This window comes from Sarcophilus harrisii, chromosome 1 (genome assembly GCF_902635505.1).
Source record: "Sarcophilus harrisii chromosome 1, mSarHar1.11, whole genome shotgun sequence".
In the NCBI taxonomy this organism is placed as follows: Eukaryota; Metazoa; Chordata; class Mammalia; order Dasyuromorphia; family Dasyuridae; genus Sarcophilus; species Sarcophilus harrisii.
This window is the reverse complement of record NC_045426.1, coordinates 664105657-664129482: the sequence shown is the minus strand read 5'-3', so window position 1 is coordinate 664129482 and position 23826 is coordinate 664105657. Positions and strand designations below refer to the sequence as shown.

At 40.6% G+C, this 23826-nt stretch overlaps 1 protein-coding gene across 1 annotated transcript in view; it reads right to left on the bottom strand.

Moving 5' to 3' along the window:
• The window catches only part of DIRAS1 (DIRAS family GTPase 1), a 43168-nt gene that overhangs the window by 13633 nt on the left and 5709 nt on the right, over nt 1-23826 (bottom strand). The window lies entirely within an intron of this gene.

The following is a 23826-nucleotide window of genomic DNA, read 5'->3' as shown; positions in this document are numbered from 1 at the left end:
AAAAAAAATTAGGCTGAAGAGTGGCACTGTTTTACATATTTCTGCCTAATGTGTGGCCTAATAGAAGCCAGCTGGATTCTCCAAACTGTTGTGATATATTGTTTTGGTTAAAGTATACGGAGAAAATACAGCCTCACACAATTATGAAGTTGGAAAAGGAAGGAGTATCTGAACGGCCTGTTCAGAGCATTGATCTTTCTTGACATTACATCAAAGTTTGATAAAGGATCTTGGAACTTGGAATACCAGCTCTGAAGCATGCTAGCTTTATGATTGTGGGGCAAGTTTTCTTCTCTGTGCCTCAGTTTCCTCACCTGAAAAAAGAGGATCACAATACTTGCATTGTCAAGCTCACAGGGTAGTTGTAAGGAAAGTACTTATGACATTGGAAAAATAGTAGCTGTTATTATGTGAAGCCTGTGAAGACTTCCCCTGGCTGAATGGGCAGTTGAGAACAATTTGTCTCAGCAGCCATAAAGGCGGCTGAAGCAGGCACTGGGAAGTGGTAAGAGCTTGGTCAGACACTGAAGATGGCAAGGCCATCCACTGCATCCTGGGCCCTCACCAGTTGTCCTGACTTTTATCTTGCCACTTGGCCTTGATGACCCTGGGAGTGATGTGGACAACTCTGTGTAACTCTGCCTCACTTAAATCCAATTCATGTTTGAGTCAAGAAATCTCCCTGTGATGTCATTGGTCCTGTTCAAAAACAAAGGACGAACAACAAGAGCTGTTTGTAGCAGACCTGGAGGTTGACAAGCCCTTGACACCCTGGTCAGACATTCAAATCTAAACTGGGTTGGATGCACCATGTTCCTACTTTAAGAGATTAATGTTGATCAAGGCTTCTCGTGCTTGGCTTAGGAGAGCAGGAAAATCTTGTCCACAAAGCAACTTAGATACCCTATGGCAAGAAAGCTGACAGGAGAACCTACAGAAAACCTTTGGACCACAGCTCTTGGTTTTAAGTGATCGGGCCCTGACTCTGCAGTCTCTGGAGGGAACTCACACTTTTTTCCCTGGGAAAAAACTTATAGACACTTCCTGGAAGAGAGAGGCAGACAGACAGAGACAAGACAGAAACAGAGACAGAGAGAGTAAGAGTGTGTGTGCTTGCGGTGTGTGTGCTCACTAGGAGGGAAGGGGGGTGGTGTCAAGCAAGTTTGGGTCAAAATTCAAATGCTGTAAGGTCACCCATCTTTTAACAAGCCTATATAAGATTATAGGGCTAACCAGCCTATGTAAGATTATAGGGCCTAAAAAAAGAGGCTAAGAGATCATGTAATTCTCTAGACCTACCCATTCATTTTGCAGAAGAGAAAACTGAAACCCAAAAAAGAGGTTTGTCCCGGGTCAAAGAGTTAGTGCCAAAGCAGAAATCTGAACCCAGCCTCTGCCTAATGAGTCTATATCTCTTTTACTCTGTCCATTATCTTGTTCCTCCAAGGAAGTATAATAATAATGACCATGTTGCTAGAGAACATTTACAAAGCACTTACCATGTCGGCCACTATACAAACAGGATCTCATCTGAGCCTCACAACAGCCCTGCAAAAAGAGTGCTGATAGATCCCCATTTTACACTTGAAGAAACTGAGGCAGAGGTAAAGTGTGCTGCCCAATGTCATATTGGAACTCAGGTCTCCTAGAATCCAGGTCCTATCCTCTGTGCACTGTAATGCCACCTGACTGCTCAAAAGAACAAGGGAAATATCATCTGAAAGGACAGGGTATGTTGAACATAGGACTAGTCAAAAAAAAAAATCTAGATTCAAGAAAGCTCTCCCACTGATCTGCTGCACAGCTTCCAGTAAACCATTTTCCATCTTCAAGCCTCAGTTTCTTCATCGATAAAATGGAGGAAATACCAGAGAAGGATACTATGAGGATTGATGGATGCAAAGCACTTTGTAAACTGGACATCCTCTATTGGTTTATCTTGTCGGCTACATGGAGAAACTGAGGAGAACTTGTCTGGGAACATTCAGACTGAAGAAACCACCAGTGATGACACTGGAATTACAAATGTAGTCTCAACTTTCTGTCCCATGATCTTTCCATCATATCAGGCTATTTCTCTAACTGGAGAACTGTGATATTGGGTAGGAACCTGGGTTCTAAATTCTTGATTATATCTAATTATTACTTTTTTCCTAATATTCTGTCCTGTGTCGATGATTCTTAGTCAGACTCCCAAGGAATCCATGCAAATGAAATCCATGTATTTCAGGAGATACATGAACTTGGCAGGAGAAAAGTCATCTTCATTTTAGCAGAAGTGGTTTCCTTTGTAATTCTGTGTATTTTATTTTATGCATTTAAAAACATTTTGAGATGAGATCCAAAGGTTTCACCAGACTCTCCGAGGGAATCCATAACACAAAGATTAAAAATCCCTATTCCCTACTCTCTAAAACAATGGTTCCCCAACTGGAGGCTAAGACATTGTAAGGAGGTCCAGGAATTAATTTACATACCAAGTACCATTATTCTGACCTTCATTTAGTTCCAATACAATATGACATGTTATTCAGTATAATAATTATGCATACCATCCTATAAACTGAATAAATAACATGTCTCACACATATATATTATTAATTTTCAAATGCATATAGGTGCTATTGCAAATAATTTTTAAAATTATTTTAAAAATCTGCAATATGCTCTGTACATAAAAAGGACTCAAAGCATGTGGCCTACCAAAGTAACAATGAAAAAAAAAAGCCAGCTCTGGCTACCATATCCTTTGCAGAATCCTCGAATGACATGGAGATACTGAGGCTAGGGAAGAGAAGACTAAGAAGAGACTGTGACTGACATCTTCAGATATTTGAAGGGCCTTTCCTCTAGTGGAGTGGTCTATCTCCTAAGGCAATAATAACACCCTTGGAAGCCTTCAGAATCAGGAGCTAAAAAGATCTCAACAGGCTATAATGATGGCCCGAATCTCATTTAATCCAATCCAATAAACACATGATTAAATTTATTAATACTTTATAACAATGTAAGATAATATGATGGAATGTGGAAGGGGCAAATGTGAAGCCTAACACGGATTAAAAACTAGATGATACTTCCCATGAAAATGATTCTTGGGGTCTTAAAGGACTCAAGTTGGAGAACAAGAGGGGACACATGGTACCTCAAAAGGTCAACGTAGTCTGAGGCTACATTAGCCCAAAGAGCCAATCCAGAAAGAGGTGGGGGTAGGGCAAAAAGAGGTGGGAGGGGGGAAGTGGGTCCTCTTTTACTTGCTTCACAATACATCAAAAAGTACTATGGTTACAGCTGGATGCCCTATTTAAGGAAAAATAATGACAAATGGAAGGAAAAAGGTAACCAGAGTAAGGACAGAATAGGAAGCCATATTGAATGAAAAATAGATTAACATAGAACTGGGAATGTTTAGCCTGGAGAAGAGGAGACTTAGGGAGACCAAATGGCCAGCCTTAGAAGCATGCAAAGGGCTATCCCGTTGCAAGAGGAATAGATTTGGTCTCTTTGACTCAAGAAGGACAAACCAGGACCAGTATACAGAAATTGCAGAGACGGATTTCAGCTCCAGATAAGGAAAAACTTCCTAAAATTAGGATCGTTAACAAATAAAAGGACTACCTTTAAAAGTCATAAGTTCCTCATTAGAAGAGGTTGGAATGCTTTCCACAAGGTTCCTACCCATGATGTAGATGACTTCTAAGATCTATCCATCCCAGCTCTGAGGTTCTGTGTATGGCTCATACAGAAGCTGGATGACCGACCATTTGTCAAGGATACAGTAGAGGACATTCTTGGAGGAGAGCCAAATGTTCACTAAAGTCCCTTTTTTCCTGTGACTGTCTAATTCAGCTCTTCTGGGATAAGTATCCTTCAATTTTTTAGTCTCTCTCTAGCTTTCTGTCTCTTTTATGCTCCTTTACACTGTTCTTTTCCTGCGGATGATGCAAGATTATTCTTTTTTGCAACCCTGCCTTTGGGAATGATTCCCTGCAGATTGTTCTGTGCAATCTTAGCTCCACCCCCTCTCCTCCTCCTCCCTTCAAAGCTTTTTCAGACTTTCCTCTTTCTCACATTGTGAAGGGAAGGGTCTGATGTCTATCAGTACATGCTGGGTAATGGAAGGAAAAGATGCCCCTCCAGACTTTACAGGTGTCAGTCAGTTACTGAGAACAGGATATTTCCCTCTGGACCAAGGAAGGGGCCCGGCCCGCAAGATGAGTTGCTTTCATTTTAGAGATGGCATAGTGTTGCAAAAAGGCCCAGAATCTCTTTGTGACCATGGGTAAGGCCCAGCCAGAATGGTAAGAACCTCAGAAGAGGTCATCAAATCCAACATGGACTGGAACAGAAATTTCCCAAGTTCCTCCATAAAAGGTCATCCAGCTTCTGACTAAAGAATCCCATTAATGAGAAACTCAATCCTGCCCAAAGTCACCCATCTCTTTCAGAATAGCTTTAACTAGTAGGGAATTCTGCACATCATTCCTAAATCTGCCTCTCATAGTATCCATCATTCTGGTCCTATCTTCTGGGGACAAGCAGAGCAAGTCTGTTCATACCTCTTTCCACAAGATAATCTCCCAAATTCTTGAAGATGCAGGTGGCAATGAGTGAAAGTGGGTAGCACCTGGGTTTAAATCTTGTTAGCTATGTCACTTCAAATAAGTCATAATCCCAATGGGTCTCAGGTTCATCATCTATAAGTTTGGATTCAAGAGCCTCTAAGATACTTTCATATTTAATCTAGAATCCTAAATTCCCATAGCCTCCCCCCAAATCTCCTCTTTCTCAGCCTAAATAACCCATTTTTTCCAATTAATTCTCCTGTGTCTCATATGCTTCTAGTCCCCTCATCACTGTGGCCTTTGTTCTCTGGAGCTGTGGTTCCCAGCTCCTAGCCAGAGAGATGGGAGGGGCCCCAAATTGTGTGTGTCACAATTCTATATGGGGGTCACATAGCCAAATGTGAGAGAAGCACAAAATTATGATTAATTATCAGTAAATTGAAAAAAGGTTGCAAGTAGAAAAAGTTTAAGAAGCCCTGGTCTATTCTGATCCTTCTTCCCTTTTATAATTGAGGAAATTGAGACAGGGAGATTAAGTCACAAGAACCTTCAATTCTAAGAAGCCCTCCCTCAGAGGCAGAGCCTCCCACATTCCCAACTTACTGAGGAGTCTGTTGACTGGCTGGCTGTTATGGTCAGCTCCCTTCCCAGCCACACCCTTCCATTCCATCTCTGGGGGCGGTATAGCTAACAAACATTTTGTGTAAAAAAAAATTAATAATGATCTGAGGGTTTGAGCAGCCTGTAAGTTCAATATGAATCAACAGTGTGATTTTGGCTAATGTTATCTTAAGCTAAATTAAAGGAGCCACAGTGTTCAGCATGAGGAAAAATGAGGGGCATGTTACTGGCACTAGAGCTGTCAGATGTTCAGTTCCGGATGCCATGTTTTAGGAAGGATGTTGACAAACTGACGTTCATTCCCAGAAAGCTTATTAGTATGAAGAAGATCAGCTGAAGCTGTTTAATTTGGAGAGAAGATCGGATGGAGGACATGGACGTGGTATCTGCCTCCAAGCATCCGAAGAGCTATTGGGTGGAAGGCAAACTGGATGGTTTCACTTGAGCCCAGAGAACAGAGCTAGGAACAGCAGGAAAGCTTAGAAAGATTTGAGCTAAGGAGAAACTTTCTAACAATCAGTTGCAATGGCAGCTGCCTTAAAGCAGCAGGAGGCAGCAAATTCCTGGACAGGAGACACACCCAAATAAAGGTGAGGTGACGACTTGTCAGGATGCAGTGGCGGCAGTAACACCTGCCTCACTCTGGTGCTGGGCAAGATGCCCTCTGAGATCCCTTGAAAGTCCTGCAGGTATAAGAGAGTGCCACTGTACTGAGAGAACGGAGGCTTGGGTTTTGTTTGCCCCTGCTGACCCTGTGAATTCAGTGTCTTTGGCTCTCGGGCCTTGTTTATAAAATAAAGTCTTTGGCTCTTCTCATGGAAGACAGGGCCTGGGCCTGGACTTGATGGCCTCCTATGTTCCCTTCAAACTTTAAAATCCATGACTGAATTCAATTTAGCCCTGCTGAGCTCAGCAAGAATAGCAACACCTCAGACCAACTGTATTTTTGTGCAGGACTAAGCAAGGAAAAATAGGCTAATGACAGACTCAGGGGTCTTCTCTGTGATATAATCACATTGATCTTCTAAGCATAAGCATAAGTACTTATTATGAACCTGTATTCATAATACTATGTGCCAGGGATTGTGCTATGCATTTTGCAATTATTATCTCGGTTAATACAACAATCCTGTGTGGTAGATGCTATTGTTGAGAAAACTGAGGCAAACAGAGGTTAAATAATTTCACCAGTATCACACAGGTAGACATGATTGAGGCTAGATCTGAATTCAGGTCTTCCTGAATTGAGGATGGTAGTCTCTGCACTATGACACCACCTAGCTGCCTCAGAGGATCCTCACAGAACTGAAAAGGACTTTAAAATGAGCTAATCCAGCACCCTCCCTTTACAGGCCCAGAGTGATGAGCCTTCTTCAATGTGCCAGAGCAGCATTCCGAGTGGGGCCTCCGAGCTCTCCTGGATGAGGCCGTGTGGTCATTCTCCTGCTGTCCCAGAAACAGTTTTGAACACAGTCCAGTACAGCTCCCTCATTCTGCAGGAAAGAAAACTGAGGCCTTCAGTGCCTGAATGACTGCCCGCGTTAGTGGAGCCAGGCTCGCACCCAGGGCTCCTGCCATCCAGATCAGGGCTCTCTTCTTGGCAAGAGACAATCATCAGCTGCAGCAGATCCCCGAGACCCAAGAGGCTGCCTCAAGAGGAAAGCTCCCAGGTGCTGTCATTTTGAGTGAAAGTCAGGGGCTGGCAGTCTCCTTCCTGGAGGCTGTGTGAGCAGAGGGGAGAGAGAAGGGGAGTCCAGGTCTGCTATGTGGCCAGGGGCAGAGTGACTCACATTGACTCTGGCATCATGGCAATTAAGATCTGCAGCTGCTATTAATAGCTGCCAGGACTGGATCAGCAGGGGCTGAATGAGCAAACTCTTCCTTCTGAGGGGCTCTCATTCAGAAATGCTGAGCCAGGAGCTGGAGGTGGGGGGGAAGAGCATGGAACCATGGCCCGAGAAGCTAAGAACTTGGCCCGCAAACTTCTCTTCTCTCTGTAGACTCTGGGCAAACCTAGGGCAGCCTGAACTCTCAGAGGGACTGAAAAACTCTGACCAATAATAATATCAACAACAGTAAAATCAATAAAACCAACTAGCATTTATTAAGTGCTGACTCTACGTCAAGTTCTGTGCTAGGTGCTGAAGATTCAAGTACAAAACCCAAAACCAAATCTACTTTTCAAGAGCTCACATTCTGCCAGAGGAGACAATACAGACACACACACACATACACACGTATATATACAGATTAAATGCCCAATAACTGTGGCAAGGTGGTTAGGGAGGGAAGGGAAGAAGGGCACGCATACCCGAGGAGGGATCAGTAAGGTATATAGAAGGTGGAGGTGAGCAAGGAGAACGCCCTGGGCTTGAGAGAATGCCCATGTCAAGCACTGGAGATAGGTCACAGAGCTGCTGTGCCATCTAGTGTGCCAGGGGAACAGAGCAAAGGACAATTGGTTGGATCACATGTGGGAAAGGGAGTAATGTACACTGAGACCGAAAAGGTCAGCTGGAGCCAGGTTGTGAAGGGCATTAAGAGGCAAACAGAGTTTGTATTTTATCCAAGAGTATTGTAATAGGGAATCACTAGAGTATGTAGGGAAAGGAAATGACATGATAAGACATGTGCAAAGGGAAAGTCACTTAGGCATATTTGTCAAGGAAATACAGGCCCAAGTAGGAAAGGCCATTAGAAAGTCAATGATATAGTGTAGTTGAGAGGTGGTAAATGCCTGACTAAAGTGGTGGCTGTGTGAGTGTAGGAGGAATAGGCCAAGAGAGATATCATAGCAGCAGAAATGGTATCTGACTGGATGGTGGAAAAAATAAAGAAGGAATTGAGAATAATGAATCCAGGAGCTTGGAAGAATGGTGATACCTTTGACAGAAATAGGAAAACCTGGGAGATAAATGGGTGGATAATAATAATACCTTCCTATATCACAATATTTTCAAAGGGTCCCATAACATGACTGTAGTGTGAGTAGTACACTATTCCTACTTTACAGATGGGGAAGCTGATGCCCAGAGAAGTCATTTGGCCAAAGTTCCACAGCTATTTAATGCCAACTCCCTTTCTTTTCTAGCTTCCTTTTGCATATCAACTTCCCCCATTAAGCTCCTGGAGGGCAGGACTGTTTCTTCTTGTTATTTGTATCCCCAAAATTTATCATAGGGATGTATGTAGTAAGGGCTTAGTGAATGTTTATTGACTATTGTTGATTACTGCCTGAGCTCTAGAGCTGCAGTTCTTTCCAATTCTAAGCCCAGGATTCTATGACCCTGCGGTGCCATAACTACTCTATGTGTCCTGATTCATCAAATTGCAAACAGTACACTTTTCACTTTAGCATTATGCCCCTCAAATGAATCTAACTAAAGGGAAACGGGACTACAAAATCACCAGGCCAACAGCCAAAAAGCTTCCTAACTACTTGGCTCGCCTGAGTAAGAGGACCCCCAGCCTGGGGACAAAAACAGCTCCTTTTTTGGAAATGTTGTTCACACACAGAGCAGGGCAGTGGTTTGCCCAAAACATCCCAGGTATAGTCATAGAGCCAGTCCTGTACAACACCCTAATCACTCAGAAAATCTAGGCCTGGGCTGAAATTTAGCTGCTCCTGCACAGTTAGTTTCTGCCCTCTGGCTCTTGTCAGCACCAAGCTGGGTTTTCTCCAACTCTCACTGTCTCTTCCCAGCAGCTTCCTTCCCTGCCTCCTGTTCTATTGGTTGAGCTGTATCCCTGGGGCCCTGTTCCTGCTGGACCCTTGGGGTTGGTGACTAAACAGAGTCCTGACCGTACATCTTAGCTCTCTCAGCCAAAGCGTCTGCTCTCTCTGAACTCTTCCTTCCTTCCACTGGAGTTCCCTCCCACTAGAATGGTGGAAAAGATGTGATCAAGGTTGCTATCTGCCCTCCTGAAAATCTCCAGCAAGATCATCACAAGAATGTGGCGAATGGATAAAATTCACATCAGCAAGACTGATGAGCAAATCCAACAAGTCAAAGTATTTATTTTGTCTCTTTAGGGAACACTGTGTTAGAAGGTACACTGGCCAACTAGAAGATATCCAGAGAAAGGTAACAATGGGAAAGGGACTGAAAACTACATCATAGGAAGATTGTCTATCTGGGGGAGAAGGGAAGAGGGAAGCCAAGCAAGATAATGGATTTGAAGCAACTGAGCTGAACTCCCTTAATATTCCCCTCCAAACATCTTTAAAATAATGCCTCAAATCAAATTTTGGAATAGCAAAGCTTACAAAAGAGAAAGACTAAGAAAACTTAGGTAGCCAGCAGAAGTTGTGACCCTGTTCTAAAGTTCATACATACTACAACAGCTGCAGCAGTGGCTGTAGCAACAGCTTCAGCCCAGAGATTATGGTAAAGGAGTAAGACAACTGATGAAAAAAAGATTACAGGAGACCCTTTGCTGGCACTGCATACAGTTGGAAAATGAGCAAACAAAAAAAAAAGAATTTATTTTTTATGCATTTATGAATGCATTTACTATAAGTTGTAGGTAAAAAAGGGGGAAAAAATTACCTTATGAACAATCTGGCTTTAGACTGTCTATATGAAACTAACTCTCCCTACTATATTGTATAATTTGATTTATCCCCATTTGCTAGTATTTTTTTCCAACTACATGTAAAGATAATTTAAAAAAAAAATGTTAACTATAAAAAACTACTACAGTGGCAGGGAAGACCAAGACATAAACTCAGAAGACAACAATGTGAAAATAGCTACAAACAAAGCTTCAGAGAAAAATGTTAATTGTATTTAAGCCAAAAAGAATACTTAGAAGAGCTAAAGAAACACACAAGAGTGATAGAGGAAAAACAGAGAAAACAAATAAGAAATGCAAGAAAATTATAAAAAATAATTAACAGCAAGAAATGACCAGCAGGATGAACACAGACAGGCTTGGAAAGACTTACATGAACTGATGCTGAGTGAAATGAACAGAACCAGAAGATCATTATATACCTCAACAATATTGTATGAGAATGTATTCTGATGGATGTGGATATTTTTGACAAAGAGAAGATCTAAGTCAGTTCCAATTGAACAATGATGGACAGAATCAGCTACACCCAGAGAAGGAACACTGGGAAATGAGTGTGAACTGTTTGCATTTTTGTTTTTCTTCCTGGGTTATTTTTACCTTCTGAATCCAATTCTTCTTGTGTTAGAGAACTGTACGGTTCTGCACACATATATTGTATCTAGGATATACTATAACATATTTAACATATATAAGACTGCCTGCCATCTAGGGGAGGGGGTAGAGAGAGGGAAGGGAAAAGTTGGAACAGAAATGAGTGCAAGGGATAATGTTGTAAAAAAATTACCCAGGCATGGGTTCTGTCAATAAAAATTATAATAATTAAAAAAATTTTTTTAATAATTAACAGCTTGTTAAAAAAGGTCCAAAATTTGAAACTGTGCCCAAAGGACGATCATAAACTGTGCATCCTTTGACCTAGCAATACTATTACTAGGTCTGTATTCCAAAGAAATCATAAAAAAGTAAATATTTATAGCAATTCTTTTTGTGGCACAAAGAATTGGAAACTGAGGGGATGCTCATCAGTTGGAGAATAGCTAAACAAGTTGATGAGCAGACAGATTTCAGAAAAACCTAGAAAGACTTACATAAACTGATGCTGACTGAAGTGAGCAGAACAAGGAGAACATTGTACACAGTAACAGCAATATTGTGCAAAGAAGAACTATGATAGACTTAGCTTTTCTCAGCAATACAATGATCCTAGTTCCAAAAAACTCACGATAGAAAATGCTATCTATATGTAAAGAAAAAAAATGTAGTCTGAATATAGTTTGAAACATACTATTTCCACTTTTTTAAAAGTTTCTTCTTTTTTCTATTTCTTCTTGCACAATAGAACCAATGTGAAAATGTTTAACATGATTGCACATGTATACCCTATATCAGATTTCTTGTCATATTAGAAACCAGAAAAAGAGAGGGGGAAGGAGAAAAATTTAGAAATCAAAATCTTATAAAAATGAATATTAAAATTATTTTACATGTAATTGGAAAAAATAAAATACTATTTACAAAAAAAAAAAAAAATAGATGTCCAAAAAATACTTAAGAAAAATAACACCTTGAAAAATAGAACTGGCCAAATGGAAAGAAGTACAATGTTTTGCATGACTACCCATATATAACCTCTGTCAAATTGTTTGTCTTCCCAAATTAGGGAAGTAGGGTAGAAAGGAAGAGAAAGAATCTGGAACTCAAAATTTAGAAACACAAATGTTAAAAACTTTTTAGATATAATTGGGAGAAATAAAATATTAATTTTTTTAAAAAGGAAAAAGATACACAAATCTCACTAATAATTAGAATTTGACAAGTAGAAGTTAATCACTTTGAAACATCAAAAATTAATAAAACAAACTCAAAAGAATGAAAAACAGGGGGAAAAGTGAAATATCTTATTGGAAAAACATTTTACTTGGAAAATAGGTCAAGGAGAGATAATTTAAGAATTATAGGACTAGCCATTGATCAAAAGAAGAACCTAGACATCATAGTTCAGGAAATTATAAAGGAAAACTGCTCTGACATCTTAGACCCATAGAGTAAAATAAAAATTAAAAAGAATACACTGATCACCTTCTAAAAGAGATACCAAAATGAAAACTCCCATAAATATATTGGCCAATGTCCAGAACTCCCAGGTCAAAGAGAAAATACTTCAAGCAGCCAAAAAGAAACAATTCAAGTGTTGCACAGCCATAGTCAGGATTGTATAAAATTTAGCAGGTTCCGTATTAAAGGAAAGTTGAAATATGATATCACAGAAAGCAAAGGAACTGGGATTATTACAAAAATGAATCATCTACTCAGCCAAACCGAGTATACTTCTGGGGGGTGAGGGTAAAGGAGTGGGAGATGGGAGAATAGATAGTTAATGAAATAGAGGACTTTCATGCATTCCTGATGAAAAGGCCAGAGCTAAATAGAAAATCTGACATTCAAGCACAAGATTTGAAGCAAGAGAAGCAAGAACTTTTACAGTGGAGGGGGGAATGAGCGTGGGGGGAGTGAGAAATGCTTGAATCTCACTCTCATTGGAACTAGTCCAACAATGGAAGAATAAACACACACATGTGTATAGAAATGTAATTTATTCAACAGGGAAAAAGAAGGGGAGGGGATAATAGAATAGGGGAGAATGATAAAAGGGAGAACAAATTAATGGAGGCAAGATTAGAAGCAAAATGGACTTCTGAGGATAAAACAGGATAAAAAGAAGAAGAAATACAAGAAAATGGAATAGAGAGGAAAACCAGTCAATAATTAGGATGAATTCACCCATAAAACAGAAGCAGATAGTTAAATGTATTAGAAACTGGAATTCAGCAATATGTTGTCTACAAGAGACACACTTGAACAGAAAGACCCACACAGTTAAAAACAAACACGCGTAAAGCAGAATCTAATATGCTCCAGCTCAACTAAAAAAAAAAAAGGCAAGAATGCCAATTATGATCTCAGATAAAGCATAAATACAAATAAACCTAATTAAAAGGGGAAAAATCAGGGAAACTACATTTTGCTAAAAGATATCAGAGACAATGAAGTAATATCAAAAAATTTTACAGCAATTTTCTCTGATAAAAGCCTCATTTCTCAAATAAAGAGTATAGAACTGAATCAAATTTATAAAAATAAGAGCTGTTCCCCAAATGACATATGGTAAAAGGATAAAAACCGGCAGTTTTCATAAGAAATAAAACTTCACAATCATATGAAACAATGTTCTAAATAACTATTGATTAGAGAATGGCAAATTAAAACAGCTCTGAGGTATTATCTCACAACCATTAGAAATGATATATGCTAGAAGGATAAGGGGAAAAGTACATTCAAGAATTTTTGTTGGAGTAGTGAACTGATCTGACTACTGTGGAGAATAATTTAGAACTAGGCCCAAAGGGCCATAAAGCTGTGCATACCTTTTGACTCAGCAATGTGATTACTTGGTTTGTATCCCAACGAGATCAAAGGAAAATTAAAAAGGACCTATATGAACAAAAATGTTTATAGCAGCTATTTTTGTGGTGGTAAGGAATTAGACAATTAGGGGATGCTCATCAATTGGGGAATGATTGAACAAATTGTGACATAAGATTGTGGTGGAACTATTGTGATCCAAGAGATGATGATGGGAATAGTTTTAGAAAAACATAGCAAGACCTAGATGTACTGATACAAAGTGAAATGAGAAGAACAGTAAAATCAGTGCACAACAATGTTGTAATGAAGATTAACTGAGAAAGACTTGGCTGGTCTGATCAACACAATAATCCAAGACAGTTCCAAAGGATTCATGATGAAAATGCTATCTACCTCCATAGAGAGAACTAATGAACCGTGACTATAAACTAAAGTATAATTTTCTCATTTTGTTTATCTTTCTTGCTTTTAAAATTTTTTTGGCTAATACAGAAGTAGGTTTTTTATGTGATTTTTCATGTAAAATTGATATATATTGCTTGCCTTCAGAGTGAGTGGGGAAAGTGTTAAAAATGAATAAAATTTTTAACTGGAGAGGGAAGGAGATAGTCTAATTTATAGAGGACTTGGAGAATGAGAGAGAACAGGCTAGCTATTTTCAAGGCTTTTATTTAGAGGAGAGATTAGAATTGCTCTACTTGGCACCTGAAGATAGCTCTAGGAACAACTGGTTCAGAGGAACAGAAAGGTTCAAGAAGGCATATTTTGATGTGGTAAAATAATATTGATCACAATGGACAATTTACATCCATTATCTCATTGGAACCTCCCAACAACCCTGAGAGGTAAGTGCTATAGGTATTATTCCCATTTTACAGATGAAGAAACTGAACTGAGGGGAAGTAATTTGCTTCTGTTGGATTTTAGGGATTGGCTTTTAACCCAGAATTGTCCTGACTTTAAAGCCAGGATTCTCCCCCTCATCTTTTACCTCGACCCCAAACATTATCTCCTAGAATGAAAAGCTTTCTGAAAGTGAGACATATTCAAGATTGGGAGGGCCTGTGCCTTCTGAGCAGTGAATGGTTGAACTGTTATATAGATATGGACCCCACCACAAATAGGAAAATTGAGACTCAGAGAGGTAACTGGCTTACCCAAAGTCACACAGCCAGTCAACAAAAGTGTCAGAACTCCAAGCCAGGTTTTTTGAGGCAGTGATGGGCAGCCAAGAGATAAAGCCAAGTAGATAAAATCTTGATCTGGAGTCAGGAAGACACATGTTCAAAACCAGATACAGATACTTAATTAATTGTGTCACCTGGGCAGGTCACTTAACCTCTGTTTGCCTCAATTTCCTCATCTGTAAAATGAGAATAATAGCACCTACTTCCTGAGGTTGTTATGAGGATCCAATGAGATAATAATTATATATTGCTTAGCAGAATGCATGGAACATACTAAATACTTTATAAATGTTAGATATGATGATCATGACTTCAAATTCTAGGCTCTTTCCACTAAGAGAATAATAAGCATTTATGTAATCCCTACTATACGCCTGCACTGTGCTAAGTGCTTTACAAATATTACCTCATTTGACTGAGATCTTCATTCAACTTGATCAATTTTAGCTCCAATTCTCCTACCTTGGACTTACCTTCTTTCCATTTCCAACTGCTCCCTCCCCACCTTCATCCGTTGCTGCTGCTCAGCAGTTTCAGAGTGAAGGTTGTCTTATGACTCTTTGTATTCCCAGCACTTAGCACAGAGCCTGGCACATAGTAAGCACTTAATAAATGCTTATTGGCTGATTGACCCTCCTAGAAATGCACCATTCATCACAAAGCTTGCCCAGTCAGGCAAAGGTCAGTAAGTGGTATTGAACTGATAGAATAAAATAGTTTATATTGCAAACAAGTGGTATTGAACTGATAGAATAAAATAGTTTATATTGCAAACTCAATAGAGAGTATGGTCCCAGTATACATGGCTCACTCCTAGGTAAAAGAAATCTGGAGTCTGGTCAGTCAGGTCTTCCTGTTTCTTCCCTCCAGCAAATGTTAAGACAGGAATCTGGATAGAAGGCAGAGGGAACAGCTGACAGGATGAGCACAAATTTAGGTGCCCAGTTTTCCAGGCCTTGACGCAACTCAGACTCAGGGACCCAATCAGGATCTACCACCACCCTGTGGGCCTTCTCTCAGCCCACCCTAATAACTTCTTCAATAGAAATACAAACAAGGAAAAACAAAGCCGCCAACACGTTATTATTACGGTTGATTCAATCCAGAGGATTCGTCACCGCCCCATAATTTTCTTCTCCCTTTGTCTCCTGCAAGTGGAGAGAAAATCTGGTTGTTTCCAGCTATTTGCCTCCTTCAGTACATACCCCCAAACAAAACAGCTGGCTTGTTTCTGTTTGGAGAACACCTGGGGCCAAAAGAAAAGGAAGAGAAGGAAAATGGGAATGTGTGCGTCTTAGTCTGGGAAGTACTTACCCAAAGAACAAGATACTGACAAGGGGCCATAACAATGGGGATTAGGATAGACAAGGTCACTAACAGAATGAGCTCTGGATTTGGAGTTCAATAACCTGAATTCTGCTACCTATTGTCTCTGACTTGAAGTAATTTCTTGCCTCTGTGCCTCAGCTACCTTCTCTGTGAAATGGGATGATTTGAATCACACAATCTGATCTCTAAAGTTCTTAAATATCTGAAAGGGCTGATCCTTAAATGATCTAGGTTTGAATGTCACCCCTGACACTTAACCAAATGGCCCCAGACATATCATGTAATCTCTCTAAAACCTCAGTTTCTTCTTCTAGAGATTATATCTCAGTCTTTGGAAAAAAAACTGAATTCAGGCACTTTAGAACCAGTCTTTCAAAGACCAATGGCTTCCATGGGACAGCCTGACCCCTGACCTAGCCGGGTTTCCTTTCATAGAGGGGTTGGCCTGGATGACTACTGAAATCCTTAGGATTCTGTGACTTCCACTTACCAAAGGTGCAAGGAAACAAGTCTTCAGAGTTAAATGACACAGGCCCAAATATTTTAGGCAAGTCACATCCCATCTTGGAGCCTCAGTTTCCTCAATGGTCAAGTCAGGATAGTAATCCCTGGCTGGCCCACCCTCCCAGAGCCCTGGGAAGCCTGAAAGAAACAATGGCTCTGAAATTCTTAGAATCACCTAGAGCTGGGTAAATAGCAATTTGTATCATTCTCTCAAAAGAATTCACTTGCAGTGTTGGGGGGTTGTATGAGCTGCCCTCTCTGATCATGACAGGTTCTACCAAACAGGAAAGGATCATATGCGTCTGTCTCCAGAGAACGAGCTGAATTAAATTTGAAGAGGTTGGTCCCTCACCTGGAGGGAAGGAGTTGCCTTTGTGGAATACTCATTTTGAGGAAATCAGCTCACCTAAAGCCCCTCAGGGACCTGCCCACATCCTGCAAGGGGACTGTGAATCTTCATGGAAGAAAACATTTTTATTTTCACTGACCTCTACTGGAAATTTACTGTGTCCTTCCATTATTGAAAAACATGATTCTGATCCATAAACTTCACTAGCCTGACTGCCAAGAGAGTCAAGGATACACAAAGCTGCTTCTTTCAGAATGCCCTGATCTCAAGTATTTAAACAATAAAAAACCCCTGCTGACTAAATATAACATTTAAAGGTTGCAATAATAAACAAACCAATAAAAATAACCCTGCTGACTTTTACATAACATTTAAAGGTTGCAAAGTGCTTTACTACATACATTACCTTCAATGATCCTTACAATAATCCTATAAGGTAAATCCTGTGGGTAGGGTCCCCTTTTCACAGATGAATAAATTGAGGCTTAGAGAGATAGGCCTCATGATCTACCTCATGATGCTTCCAGCTAGTAAGGGGCAGAGGCAGGGTTCATGCTGTGGTTTCCACTTAGTCCATACTCTTTCCAGAGTGCCCTGCTTCCTCCCTGGCTTTTGATCCTACCTTCTTTTACCCTGAGAAATACTCAGGTGGAGCCAATCTTTTCCAACATATTTCCATGTATCCCTGAAAGGAGACTGATCTTGTTTCCTTCGGGTTTTACCGTAGGCACTAGGGGTCTGTCCCTGCCCACTGTATGGCCAATCTCTGCTCTTGTGTCTCTTCATCCCTTACCATTCCAAGGCTGCTTAAAAAAAAAAAAAAAAAAAAAAAAAAAAAAGTGAGCTCCTTCTATGGAAATTGTTTTGCTTGACTAAATTATTTGTCATAAAGATTTTCTTTTTCTTTTTAAAGAAGTGGAGAGAAATGGAAGGTAGAAAACAAATGATTACTTAAAACAATTTAATTTTTTAAAACTTAAAAGAAAACTAGTCTCCTTAAGGATGGATGCTGCTTCATTTTTGTATCTCAGCATTAAATATGGTGCCTGACAAACAGAGATAGAAGGATTTGGAGGACATCGAGTCTGAGTCCCTCTGCCCTCCCCTCTTGGCCCACTATTCATTCTATAAATAAGGGACCAAAATAACAGGTATCTAATAAAAGTCTGCATTTTCATTTTGCTGCTTTACAAGTCAGAGAATGTAATACTAATAAATCATGCTAACAGAGCTCCATTGTTACAAAATACTGCCTTCACTGTAGCTGTGAAGTAGGTAAGTGAAGTATTTAATTTTAGTTAACATTTCTCAAAATGTATTTTTTTTTTTTTTAGAGTATACTGTACCAGATACTTTATAAACATTATCACTCTGGACCTCACAACAGCTCTGGGAGGTAGGTGCTATTATTAGGAACTTTTACTGAGAAACTGAAGTCGAGGTTAAATGACTTGGCCAGGGTCATATAGCTGTTTAAGAGCCTGATGCTTGCTGCATTTGAACTTGGGTTTCTGACTCCAGGATCAGTGCTCTATCCAGTGTGCCAGTTAGCTGTCCCAAATACAAGTATTATTAACTCAGTTTTACATGGAAGAAGGAACCTGGAGCTCTGAGAAATTGCAAGATTTGCCTAAGGTCACATAGCTAGTAAATGGCAGAGTGGAGATATTGCAAGATCTACCTACCACTGCTTTCTTCCCCTTGTAATTCATCCAAATCAATGCCAGGTTAATCTTCCTTATACACAGATATCTGTCCATGTAACTTTTACCCCAAAATCTTTAGTGGCTTCCCAAAATGTCTTTGCCTGGCATTCAGGGCCCTTCATCAGCTACCTTCCCAGTAAGTAAAATTTATAAATCTGTTAGTCAAGCTAAATAAATTTCCATATAAGAAGCTCACTTTTTTTTTTCCTGAGGCAATTGGGATTAGTGATTTGCCCAGAATCACACAGCAAGGAAGTGTTAAGTGTCTGAGACCAGATTTGAACTGAGGTCTTCTGATTTCAGGGCTGGTGCTCTATCCACTGCACCACCTAACTGCCCCAGGAGCTCGAGTTCTAAATGTGAGAAGGAGTAAGGGCTGAGCTTGTTTGGCCAACCAATGGGTAGGAACAGACCTCTCATGCCTATGGTGAACACTGAGGCAAAGGAGACTAATCTCCTCTCAGGGATGCATAGGAAAGGAATGGCTCAGCCTTCTTATTTCTTTTTCTAGAGGCATGAGGAGGCCAGAACAATACACACAAAGGCAGCTTGGAAAAGATTATGGACTAAGGGAAAATCTTGGCATAAAGCCTGCCTCTGCTCCTTAGCCAGGGCACTTACCTATGGTACCACCTGTACCTTCAGAGTCCTCTCTTATTATTCTCCTCCACCCACTCCACCCTTCATTCAAACTGTACTACTCTGAGGCCCCTAAACACATCTTGAGCTTCCTGGTCTTTGCTCCCATGTCCCGTGGCTGCCATCTCCTCCTCAGCTGCTTTCCTATTGTAAAGCCCATTCCAGTGGCACTTTCTCTGGGAAGACTTCTGGGATCACCAGACAGGGCAAGTGCCCTTGGCTTCTCTATGGCCACAACCCTGTTCCACCCTCATGACCTACTGATAAAACAGCACAGATTATAGTGACTGACCTCCTTAACCCCCTCACTGTCCCACAGGTTCTAGAGGCCCGGGCTTTCCTTTAACATTAGTGCTTGTGTCTGACTCCCTGAAACTAGATCATAAATTCTAAAAGGGCAGCGACATCTTATTCAAATCTTGTACACTACCCCACAATGTATCCTTCTGCACACAGCAGACACTTAATGTTTATCCAATAAATGCTCAATGAAGTGGGAGCTGGCATTTACTCAAGTCTCTGGATACCTAATGCCCCTATGTGTCTCTTTGCCAGGTTTCAACTCTTTAGAAATCAGTTTAAAGGATAGACCTTACATAATGTTCTGCCTCAAGACCAACTCTGTCCAAAAATTTCTGGGGGAAAAAATATTGAAAGATATTTCTGCTTTCACGGGTTATTTCACTTGAAGGGAGTTATTTAAAACAATGGAGGGGGACTTTGACAATAATGATTCTTCCTGGTCATCTCAACTCCATGTCAAGCCTCCGTAGCTATGTGCTTAAGGCCTACTTGGGCCATCCAGGTTTCAACCAGTACTCTTTTTGTTCTTGTCCAAACAAAGGCTCATCCCAATGTCTTTAAAAGGATCTCCACTGGGGTTCCAGTTAAATGTGGTTCTGTCCCAGTCTGCTTTTCATCCTTAATATGGTTACAAATTGAATTCTAGACAACACAGAGTGAAAGAATCCCAACATAAAACTTGACCAGGGAATATTAGTACTTTTAAATTCTCTATGGCTTATATTCTGTATAGTTAATAGAACTTTTAAACCTTTAAAATTGAGAGCAATCTTAAAGCTCATCTAGTCCAACCCCTTTGTTTTAGTGTGACAAAAAGGCTTAACACAGTATGGAGGCACTTAATTAATATTTGTTAGAATTGAATTTATTAGATTTGAAGCCAAACTATAAATGCTTGCTTACAGTTAACTATGTTAACTATGGATAAACTCCTTAAACTCTGACCCTTCAGCTCCTCGTTTATAAAATGGGGCTAAATGCCCCACTTGCCTTATAAGATTATTGTGAGGAAAATTAGGTAACTTTAAAATATTAGTAAAGGTCAATGACTATTTTACAGAAAAGGGGCTACAGATTTAGAAGTGGAAGAATTTTTACAGATTGCATCATTTTACAACTGAGGCTTATAGAAGTGATTCACCCAATGGCCCAAAGCTGGTAGGTAGCAAAGCTGGATCATGCAGTTCCCTTCCTTTAGTTTGTATATTGTATGATTGTCCAAGGCCTTGAGCCTAGGAAATAGCAGAACTCAAAGTGGAAAGCCAGATTTGAGGTTGCCAATGCAATCTCTTTTCCATAATGCTAACCGGTACCTGCAACTCCAGCTGCAACCAGCTCTAGACACTATATTCCAGTCAGCAACATGGATGGAATTAATGTTGCTGGCTTTTCAGATGGGAAATTTCCTTTTAATTTTAACTCTACAAGAGGAAGGCGGTCATCAGGGCAAAATCGAGATTAAATGAATTCATTAAGGAAGGAGACAGGTCCCATTCCACTCCCTCCTTCCACATTTTAGTGCCTTAAAACTTAAATCAGTGGTTCTGTCGGCACAATTCTGTTTCATATGAGCTCCTAGAGAAATGAGAATACAGGAGAGAGAGAAAGACAATGGGAAATGGAGGAGTGCCGAGTTGGGCAGAGGGGAGGGAAGAGCTGCAGGTATGAATAACAGCTAGTTTGTTCACAGCTGGGTAGACCAAACACATCATTACATAATGTTGAGAGGGTTCTTTTTGTGGGGACATGTGCACACATATCCAGACACACACATACACACATCCAGACACCACATATAATACAAATGTGTAATTTGATGCTGGAAAGAACTTAATATTCACTCATTAGTATGTATAGCAAATAAAACAGAGAACTACATAATCAGAATAATAAAATTTTAGGGAAAGGATCTTAAAGATCATTTTAGCACCCCCCTCCCAGTTTTATGAAGGAGGCCCAGAAAGGTGAAGTGTTTTTCTAATCCTCCCCCAGCTGCCAGGCTGAAGAAGTGGAGGAGGTTGACCGTGGTGCTGGGCTTGGGTACTTCCAATCAGAACCGAGAAAACGGCAAAAGCACCAAGAGGGAAGCTGGGCCAGCTCTGCTGGAGAAGTTGTCTGTGTTGATTTAGATGGTCCGTATGGTAAATAGGTCAACTGTAGGGAAGGTGACTTTCAAAGGGTAAACAAGCTTCCTGGAAGTCTCAAGGTGCCTCCCCTTCACCCCAGGGACTTGACAACAGTTCTGCAAGTGTAGTGAAATGAGCAGGAGGCAGTTCAACCCATGTGGCTTACTACTCCAGGTGGTGAATGCTTCTTCTGAGTCTCTGATCCAGTAGCAGAAGAAAACGGTTAAGAGCCACCAGGGCAGACTGATCCTGTATCTTCTCATGTGCTAACAAGCAGGGGTCCTCTGGATTGGTCAAACTTGCTTCTTGGAGAATTCCTAAGAAGCCAGAAAAACCCACTCATAGAATTCTTGGCAGTCTTGCCCATTTAATGACACAACTGCCACCTTGTGATAATGCTACAAAGGCTGTGGCACAAGTGGCTTTCTATCAGAACCTCTATTTCCATGGCTACACTCCTTAAAACGACACTTGATCCTTTGCCAGCCCCCAGGTCAGTCTCTGAACCTTTCCCCTAAAGCTCCAGGCAGAAGAATTCACCTAGTGGCATGGGGCTGCTCCAAGGTGTCAAAAAGTAGTGGTCACTGGTCATCATGTGATGGAAGTTCAAAGAGCATAATAAGAACTCCCAAGGCCACATTGTGCTTTATTCATTTAAGAACAAAGAAGGGAGGGTCTATTTTCCTCCTGATATTTGAAATCAGGACGCTCTCCAAGCAGAACTGGCAGAATTGTTTCAGGAGAGTAGTGTCCAACAAAAACATATCAAAACATCATCTGAACATACAAAACCACTAAATCTCAGTTATGTCTAACATTGACCCTGGGCTTTAGGTGCAAAGTTCTAAGGAGTAACAGTCTGGAGGGCAATTCACATAAATACCTATTTACAGTTGCCCACTAAATTTGAAGAGGAGTCACTATTAAGTTCTATATTATTTACAATTACCAAAAGAGCTTCAAAGGACAACTCCCCATACCCATAGGCTCCTTTGCGATGGTTAGGGAAGAGGACTAAAAAGCAAGGATGCAGAGTGGAAGGCCAAAAAGTCATCTCCTCCCTGGGGCATTTATGTTCATTCAGGCAACTAATCTCAAGCAATCCAAGAACAAGAGAGTTGTTATTTACATGCTGAAAATAGTTAAGGTAACTAATTAGTCTAGGTTGGTACAACCACTGGTCCATGATAAGTAACTGTAAACCAACCACTGAGCTCAGGAGCACGTGAAGATCAGGGTGGGGAACGATGCAATACAGCATGCCACTAGGAAATGAATATGCAAGGTAGCACTGCAGACTTTGTCAGACAGAAGTATCATCTTTCCACATCTACTGAGGGAATGGGAAGCAGAAAAGGGGAAAATACAACAGATAGAAAGCATAAATATCCAAAGGAAAGCCTCCAGATCCCCTTAACTGGAGGTCTCCAGAAGGAAGGTTACCACTCCTCTTGAAGGGCCAGAAGCATAGCACTGTAGCAGTCTGTCTCTTTTCTTCACCCACTACCTCCCAGGAAAATAGGGGAATAAATACTGGCTGGGTAATTTCTATTAATGCTGACAGCTGGTGAGGGAGGCACCAATAATCAGGGGTTAGAACTGATTTGAGGGACTATATTTTAAGTTAGTTTAAAACATAGAACAGACTGTGAGAGCTTAACGGGATTAAAGATTTTGAATGTCAGAGACTAAAGGGGACCGGGAATGAAGAATATAGTTTATTAGCCCTGGAAGAGATGTTGGAACATATCTGAGTATTAGAATGAGCAGCTCATTTAGTCCAATCGCCTCTTTTTTACAGATTAAGGTGCTCAGAGAGCAGGAATAACCTGCCAAAGGGTATCACAGAAAGCTGGTGGCAATGTCTGGCCTTCTGACTCCTAGCCCAGGGCCCTTTCCTTTGAACCAAAAAGGAAAAGCAAAGTTTAGACCCTGAAAATTAGATCATCAGGAGCGAAACAAGACAGCAACCCCTCAGGAATGCATTATTTTCATTGGTTCCTTTGATTCAAGAGCAAATCATCAGAGAGCAGCTCTAAAGGCTAGAACTAGGGAAGCCTCAAGTCTATCTCAACCTAATTCCCAAGCCCTTTTAGCCTCTGAAGAGGTGGCTTTGAAGTTTTGGTGGGTTTTTTGTTTGTGGGGAGTTCGTGGACTGAATGAATAGGCTAATTCTTGATCCCAACAACCAGGGAGAGAAAACATGAAGGAAACTAAAGAGGCTATAAGGACTAAAAATTACCAGGCTCTGCCTCTTTCTAATCAGCTTTCTGGAAGCTGTGCCAATCAAAGTCTACAAACTAATTTATTCCAACAAAGATGAATTAACTCAGGTCTTTGGTACAATTAAAACTAAAAACTAATCTGGACAAAGACATACCCTGATTTTCAATTGATAAAGATACCTGAGCCATTTCCCGACAATATTTGAAGAGCACAACCTCCATTCCTTTTTATCTTCTCAGGGGCCTCCAAGTTATATTTCCTGGGCAA